The sequence below is a fragment of the Akebia trifoliata genome, chromosome 10, assembly GCF_017979445.1.
Source record: "Akebia trifoliata isolate Shusen 1 chromosome 10, ASM1797944v1, whole genome shotgun sequence".
NCBI classification, from domain to species: Eukaryota; Viridiplantae; Streptophyta; class Magnoliopsida; order Ranunculales; family Lardizabalaceae; genus Akebia; species Akebia trifoliata.
The window spans coordinates 19,455,406-19,464,478 of NC_141384.1; the positions used below are offsets into that span (position 1 = coordinate 19,455,406).

Consider the following 9,073-nt stretch of genomic DNA (forward strand, 5'->3'; position numbering starts at 1 on the left):
GGGTTTGGAAAAATCCAAGTAAAATAAAAAATCTGAAACATATGGATTTGGAAAAATCTAAGTAAAATTGAAAAATTGAAATCTATGAGTATGATTTTAAAAATCGAAAAAATTTAAAATCTATGAATATGATTTCAAAATCGAAAATCTAAAATCTATGAGTATGATTTCAAAAACCGAAAATATGAAATCTATGAGTATGATATCTAAATGAAAATCTAAAATCTATGAGTATGATATCAAAATTGAAAATCTGTAATCTATGAGTATGATATCAAAAATGAAAATTTGGAATCTTTGAATATGATATCAAAATCAAAAATCTATAATTTATGAGTATAATATCAAAATAAAAATCTGTAATCTATGAATATGATATCAAAATCGAAAATCTGGAATTATGAATATGATATCAAAATTGAAAATTTGTTATGAACATGATATCAAAATTAAAAGTCGTTATGAACATGATATCAAAATTAAAATATGTTATTTGTGAATTATGATATCAAAATCGAAAATCTGTAATTTATTTATATGATATCAAAATCGAAAACTGAAATCTATAGCAATGAACTTAAAAGTCAAAAATTTGAAATCTATAGTGATGAACTCTAAATCGAAAATCTAAAATCTATAGTAATCATCTCAAAATCAAAATCTGAAATCTATAATGATGAACTCAAGGATCGAAAATCTGAAATCTATAGTAATGATCTATAAACCGAAAGTCTAAAATCTATATTATGATTTCAAAAAACCGAAATCTAAAATCTATAGTAATGATCTCAAAATCGAAAATCTGAAATCAATAGTAATCATCTCAAAATCGAAATGTGAAATCTATAGTAATGAACTCAATATCGAAAATCTTAAATCAATAGTAATGAACTCAAAACTAAATATTCTACAAGATTTTAAAGGGAGTCCAAACAAACATGGCAACAATCATGTATGAATAGACTTTAATCCACACTACAAAAAAATTGCGAAATAGGAACAAATATTTAAAACGGCATTAAGCCGTTTCTATTGAAAAACGACATTAAACCGTTTTATCTTTTAAATCCGTTTTAATTGTAACTCTAAAATTCCAAATTCCCGCATTAAACCGTTTTATCTTTTAAATCCGTTTTAATTGTAACTTTAAAATTCCAAATTCCCGTCCCTTCGTTAGGAACGAACTGAAAGGTCTCTCTCTCCCTCTCCCTCTCCTTCTCAATCGCATCTCTGTCGATCGACCTACCTCTCTCTCTCTCTGTCTCGATTTCTCAATCTCATCTCTCTTGATCGACTTCTCTCTCTCTGTTTCTTTTGATCGATCCCTCAATCTCTCTCTGTCTCCCTCGGTCGATCTTATATCCCCCTTTATCTGATCGATCTCTCGAGAGAGAGTTCCTATTTTATCTGATCGATCTTAAAGGAGGGATGTAGAGGTCTCATCAGATGCGATCTAACAATCTGAAGATGGTTTCGACCTGGTACGAACCAATGCGGAGAAGGATTCTGAAAAGTCTAGTTAGGGATCCAAAAATCTCAAGGTGTCCTCGTGGGTGGAAATCACACCTCATTTAGGTTTTGTACTCGCTAATCTCCTTCCGATACGGAGGTAACCTGGTTTGATTGCATCTCTTCTTTTAAAAAATCTGATTTTTCTATGAAAATTCGTAATCTCTACGATCTACAGTTTAGATCGAGGTAACATTCGATCATTCTCCCCCAGCAGATTGAAAGATCTGAAATTTATGAGATTTTGAGTAACATAAAAGAGGAATCATGGCTTTAAAATTCTTAAAATCTCAAATTCTTCATGGATTCATAGCTAGATGTGTTCTCCTTCATGCTTTTCTCTTTTCATCGACTATGGCGATCTTTCTTTTTCTGCAACTTTTATGTGAAATCGGGTCGAATGACCTTTTCATGGTGAATTCTGATAGATCTTATCTCCCCTTCGTCATAATTTCAATATCTTTCAACTTCAGAGATTTATTATTTGTTTGGGGACCTCAACTTAATTTCAGTTTCTTTCAAGTTGTGAACAGTATTTCAATGCTATAGTTGTTGGTTCTGATTCATATAGATATTGTGTCAAATGTTTTAAAAAATATTAAGTAGAATTTTTAATTTGTTTAGCATAAGATATCATACTCCTCATTTATTAAAAGAAAATCAGTAAGAAATTGAGGGAACACTGTGTGTCCTTATCTAAAATTGAGTTTCTCGTTTGCAATAATTGGATAGTTTGAATAATTGATTGTAGTTCTTCTGTTGGTGAATTAGAATCTTTGAAATTTAGATGTCTCTAAACGAACTTTTAATGCATGTCAACAACAAAATACGATTCTTCCATTTTCTTTTATTGTTTAAATCATCATTATCATTATTCGTTTTCTACTTCAGGGATTAAATCAATGAGAACTTGTCCGAATGCATGAAGTGTATATATACAACCAGTAGGAATCTTATATTATATGGGTTAAAATATTAGATCACAAGATTTTCTGAAGTTATTATCTGATAGTTTATATATTTATCGAACAAAAAATCTGGTAATTTATATATGGAGATATATCTAAGATCAAAGGCTTTATTTAAACCAGATGATGTGTAACTATTTGTTTATAAATTATCTTTAGTTAAAAATATGTCTGTTTCTTGTGAACTTAGTAGAATTTTTGACAATTTTGGTGATTTTTGCAGTATAGTTTTTCTTGCTTGTAATGACATAACATGTGATAAGTGGGGAATTTTGGATTACAAGAATGCTTGAAATGGGAATTTGTCAGGGTTGGCTCTAACCCTAAGTTTGCTTAGTAGCTGGTTATCACTGGTAACCTCTTCTCTTTATTTCCTTTTTTTAACAAACTTTTTTTACAATACTCGAATGGAATTATCTATAGAGAGGCATTTCAAGGAAAAATATAACAGGTTTTATGTCTTATAATTTCATTATGGTATCTTTTCTTACTGTTTGTAACTAATGTTTAATCACAACTCTTGTTACGAGGGTTGGAAAGTCTGATAGAAAACAAAATAGGTTTTATGTCTTATAATTTCATTATGGTATCTATTCTTATTGTTTGTAACTAATACACCTGTCCCTATCGGTCAAGTAGTTCTTTTACCACTTGAAGCATGGTTACCTAATTAGTCTGTTTTGCATTATGACATGATAAAACTTGCAGGAAATACCTACATTTGCATTAATACATGTGGGTGTTACATGCCAGGACAGGTATGGTTTCAGATTTTAGCAACCCTGAAAAAGAGGGACATGGACTCGATGCTACTATAATAGATTAGAACAAAGTAATTTTTTTATACAATAATAGAGATAATAGTTGACTCTACGATGGGATATCTTATGTATAGGTAATCAATATCTTGCAATAGGGAAAAAAGTAAAAGAAGAGTATTGCACTAGAGTCCATGGAGTGTCAGAGACAACACTTGTCTAACATGGGCAGTTCACTTTCGTTTAAAAGAACCCATGCAACGTAGGAATGGATACTATTACCCTTTAGATTGATGCTGTTTCAAGATTCGACCATCTGGCCTGAAGTGAAATTACATGAATTGGGACAAGGTATAAGGTTATGTAGTGAACAAGACAAAAATGTAGATTGTAAACTTTCTTTCCTTGACTTTAATCTAAATGAGATCTTCTTAGTTACGTTCTACTGGAATGGAATCATGTAAGAGATATAGCTTCAAACATCTTGTGCGAATTCCAGTAGAAGAATGAGTATGGATGGGCACAACAATGAACAAAGTCAAACTTGAATACCACTTCAGTCACAAATCATCGCTTAGTAGCTTATAAATTTGGTAGATAATTCTTTTTTCTATTTCAATGTAGCTAATGCGATTTATTATTGGTTGTTCACTTGATCTGACATCCTTATTACAGCAAACAGAAAATGCTAATAGATAATCCACTTATAATTTTCAAATCTTACTTGGTTCAAGAAATCAATTATATATACATGTTGGATATTATATTCATTTCTTCTACTAAGATACCAATAATGGCTACAAATATGTCAGGTGGAAACAATGATTCTTGGAGAGGTCCAAGACTTGCCAAAGGGATTGGAGCAGGAAAATAGAATCATACAAACCATCTTGAGACAGATTTTATTTGCTTTGGATGGACTTCATTCAACGGGGATTTTTCATAGAGACATCAAACCACAAAACATTATTTTCTTCAAAGGTAAGGGTAGAACTCACACCATTAGTTGTGAATTTTGCAGATATCTCTCATCCTCAAGTTGAATATCTATTTCCATCTAATTTAATATGTAAATAGGATCTCGTACATTCAAATCAACTTGACGAGTTTTAAAACCATGGTACATATATAGTGGCAGGTTAGTGAATAGTTTTGTACATGCAACGGCCTAGTTAAGATGGGCAACAATGAAGGTGTGACACTTCACCTGCCTCTAATAAGTTTTCTATGTCCACCAAAACTTCTAACCTATGTAGGACAAAACATGTTGGGCAAAATGTCGGGCAAATTCTAGGGTGCCGAACATTTCCCTATATATATAGGGTCCCGTTCAACAGCCAACAATTTGCCCAACATGCTTTGTCCTACATGGGTTTTAAGTTTTGGAATGGGCTGATTTTTGGTGACGATGATCTCAATGGTGAGGAGATCATCCTCACCAAAATCAGCCCATTCCAAAACTTCTAACCCCATCACAAAAAGTATCTCTTTACTACATAATAAAAGACCCTTTAACAAATATTTTAAATTACAAATAGGCGCTTTTGATACATGTGCAATTGCATAAGCCACCTCCTAGTTTAGTTTAACGAGGGAGGAACCACCTTTCTTGAATGTGTCAACACATACTCACAATGGGACCACCTTCCTCGCAATGGAAAAGTTTGAATCTGTGAAAATGATCTTTGTGCATGTGAGGGCAATGAAAAATGAGTTGTCTCGAAGTTCACTTCCTATAGTCTTAGTAAAACTTTGAGGTTTACTATGGCGTCAAGTCACATGTATCTGCAATTTTTCAATTCCTTCCATTTCTAGCCTATATCTAGCCCCTTGATTTGTCTGTTTATGGTACTGTGGATGCAGCTATCTGCTTAAGATTCCTTGCCCATCCTTTTTCTTCCTGAAGTTGTATAACCTATGTGTCAAAGTCATTCATTAAGGTGCAATGACATGGTCTAAGCACCATGTCATTTGTGGGCCACTCTATTCGTGAGAACCTTTGATATTATTATTCTTATCAAGCACCACTTTTCTTCTAAACATCCTTGCTTATGTTCTATGATCCATCAATTCCTCCTATAAGATGAGACTCTATTGTGAATAAGCCATTATAAACTGTAAGCAAGGATTAAAATTTCGCCGTGGTGAGTCTGACTTGGTTGAGCGGTCTTATTCACACCGAAGTGTTGCCTCATTGTTTTGGATCTTATCTTGTTTAACTATTTAGACTGTTATCAGGGCTTACAATTGTGGTTTGGGTGAGTTTGACAATGTTTTGTATCATGGGATTTTTGGCAATCAAAATGTTTGTAAACGTAACTGTCCAACTTAGTTCATATAAATTTGACTGACTTGTTTTATGTTTTGGTATTGTTTGAGTTGCACTTGAGGTCAGCTCTTTATTCTTTAACCTATTGGCTTGGTTGACACTTGAATTTGTAACTCCATATAGTCTTTATCCTATTGTGTATCCCTAGCCAAGTTATATTATAAAACTCCACTCTGTAAAACTAGAGAAGTTAAGCTATTTGGACCCCACGATTTAATTATATTTATCTATATAATATAAATAAGTTGGATTCTTACTTTTGTGGGGGAAACGCACATATTGGGACATGAATTTTATTAAAAGTTGGAAATGTCTCCCTCGATCATTCTTAGTATTATATTAAGATGTTTTGTTTGGTTGGTTTGAACTAAATGCTGTACTACTTTTGGAAAAAAGAAAGATTTTTATTGAGGCACCTCTGCTGCTTTTTTTGATCATGTAGTGGGTCACAGCTAGGCAAGACACTTGAGGTATTTCTTATGTCCATAAATACTTAAAATATTTATATGCATGAGTTTCCCCTTTAGATTTTTGACTGAAATCATAGAACGGTCATAATATGATTCAAGGTTTGTTGTACATGCTAGGCCTTGAGGTATCAACGCTTTTGAGTCACTTAGCTTAGGTATGTACAAAATATTTATGTGCATATATTTTTTGGCCTTTAGGTAACTACAAGATTCTTATACACACAAATTGATCTTTGGACATTTGGAAGTCTACCAAATCTGAAGGTGCACATAATTTCTTTTATTGTATTGTTTGGTTTTTTTAATAGTAGTCAAATTAGATCTATGGATGCATAAAAGGAGTTAGATATTTAATATGTTTTACTTGATAAACCTTGTCTTAGTTCTCTGATAATTTTTATTGTACCAACGAGTTTCCTCCTACTCTTGATCAAAAGGAGTAAAGAATATGAAAGGTACCTCCAAATATCAAGGCCACTTCCAAAACATTTTGTTTGGGTTACACCATGAACTAGCTCAGTATGAGGCTGTTAAGGGTCCAGTTTGCCATCTTGATAGGCAAGTATTCACTTTATTTTGTGTGTGTGTGTGTGTGTGTGAAGTCACTGATGTCTAGTTTAGTATTTTATAGTGTATCATGTTACAAAAAAGCAAATCAAGGATATCAACTTGTCCCAAGATGATCGTGCATACTAAACTTTAGACCCAATTTGAGCTATATACTCCACAACAATATCTATCTACACACGATCCCAACATATGCTTTAGAATGCTAAAACCCAGAGAACATCTTTAGCTTATGAGGTCTAATAGTCATCTCAGATGGTATATACTCCCTACTTTACTACTTCTACCAAAGCATACTAATCTTTTTCCATAGAATTAACACACAGTGTTGTTTAAGGTTTTCTCCAAGGCCAGCCTTAAATAATGGCAGCTAGAAAGCTTTTCCATAGTTAGTCTTTTATTCACTGCAGCTCATTACATGCTATGAATAAGAAGGTGTGAATTAAATACAATACTAGATAGTCCCTTATAAATTTAACAGATGCTTAACTCGAGCTGGTTTAAGCCCCCATCTACATCAAACTTTTACTTGTAGTGGATTTTCTAAAAGTATAAAAATATTGAAAGATACATATATGCTACTAGAGAAAAGGTTTACAGTCCCTGATAACTCATACCCTTTTTTTTATTTTTTATTCTAGATTATTTTATGCTTCTCATTTTATTTTATTTTATAATAATAAAATATAAGAATCAAGTTCCTGTTAGAAATCAAGAACTCCCCACAGCATGTTTGTCATCTAGAAACTATAGAATCAAGTTGTTACTGTTAGTTTTTAAGTAATTGTAAACAAGTTTAGTTCCATTTGTTGCCTATAATTGGGAAGGAAAACTTGACATTCAAACCCTCCGATGCCTTTAAAAGTGTTTGCACCAATCATATTCAATGAGGCAGATGCATTGAGTACAACCACAAATAAAGAAGACAACACTAAAGGACCCACCAAATACATTGTGATCCTAACTGCTTCTCAGTTTCTCTGCTTCTCATAGGGAAGCCATGATTAATATAATTTAGTTAGAGTAATTTACACTTTTTAATGGTTGTCTTGTTCTTTGCCTTATCAGTTATTGTGATGAGCAATAGCATTAATTCGTTTCATGTTCATATCAGAGCTAAGAAGAAGAAGAAGAAGAGTAAGTGTTAATGGCATTTCATCCGCTCTTAAACCTCTAGATCTAAATGAGGATATGTAAGACAAGTCTTAGCTAATGCTCAAACCGAGGTAACTCTTCTTCTCTCTTCTCCAATCCTCAATAGTTGATGATTCCATGTTTCAATTTCATTTCTAATTAATTTATATGTTTTTTTTTTAACTTCTTGACGGCAATTTTTATAGATCTTTGATACCTCTGTTGGCATAGCAGGTGAATAAAATTTACTTTTCAACTCAGAATTTAGAAAAAAAAATAATACTTTTATAACCAAATTTTATGAAAGTTTATAGAGAAATTATTAATCATTTATAAACATTTGCTTTATCTCCTAACCTCTGGTCGTGTTGAAAACTTGTCATAGGAAAGACTCTTGTGGATAACTATTGAAATCCCAAAATAGCGCTTTGCGAGTGCTTGGAATTTGTAATGTATATATGGTAATGTAGGGAAGAAGTGATGGTTAGATTTCTTGTTTTGGGGGGGTGATTCTATTTTGTAATTTTGATGGTGAAGTATTTAATAAATTTTAAATTATAATTAATTGTAACTCTTTTTATGTGTAAATGAATGTGATAAAGAACCTCAATGTTCTTTATTTGTGTCCATTTTAACTGCGGTCCATGGTGGCGTAGAAAAAAAAAAGTTTTAATTAAATTTTTTTTAAAGTTTAGATATCGATTTATGACCACTTTTGACATCGGTTTGTAACCGATGTCTAAGTCCCAGACCTAGCGCATTATTCTTATAGACATTGGATTTTAAATCGATGTCTAAGGTGTTAATTTTTTTTTACTAGTGCTTTCAGAGTTGAAACGGATTTAAGCCGTTCCAAATTCTGAGATCTGGAACGGCTTTTAACAGTTCCAAATCCTGAGATATAGAACGGCTTCTAGCCGTTTAAACTCATTAACGACGCCTCGATTAAAAACGGTCTGCAAACCGTTTCATACTAGCTTAGGAACGGTTATAAACCATTCCTAATTTCCACATTTGTTGTAGTGCCAAGATATAAATATTCAAGAAACGATGGCTCTAATACCACATGTTAGATTTTAAACATACAAAATCTCATTCACATAACTATTATTCTATAATTTTCAATGGATCAAGAATTATTCATATATCTCAATAACCTATTCATATTCCTAAGAATCAAAATTTAGGGTATTTACCTTGTGCCATAAGTCAAATCATTGATTGAAGATTTGTGATGGAGCTGTGACTTTCGTAATCCATGTGCCAATGAATCAAAGTGTGCAAATCCCGAACGAGTTCTTCAATTTCCAGACTCACATTCTCTCTCCTTTCTATTTG

The 9,073-nt window shown here is 32.4% G+C and overlaps 1 long non-coding RNA gene across 8 annotated transcripts; it reads left to right on the plus strand.

Moving 5' to 3' along the window:
- The first annotated feature begins 973 nt into the window (after positions 1-973).
- Positions 974-8,691, plus strand: LOC147393225 (uncharacterized). 8 transcript variants are annotated; one of them, XR_015182272.1, is made up of 6 exons: positions 974-2,830; positions 4,048-6,034; positions 6,152-6,298; positions 7,716-7,827; positions 7,942-7,969; positions 8,121-8,691. It is a non-coding gene; the product is annotated as an uncharacterized LOC147393225 (long non-coding RNA). The 8 variants fall into 8 exon arrangements; XR_015182273.1 differs by having other exon boundaries at positions 4,048-4,216; positions 4,368-6,298; XR_015182276.1 differs by having other exon boundaries at positions 6,152-6,189; positions 8,121-8,690.
- Positions 8,692-9,073: the final 382 nt, after the last annotated feature.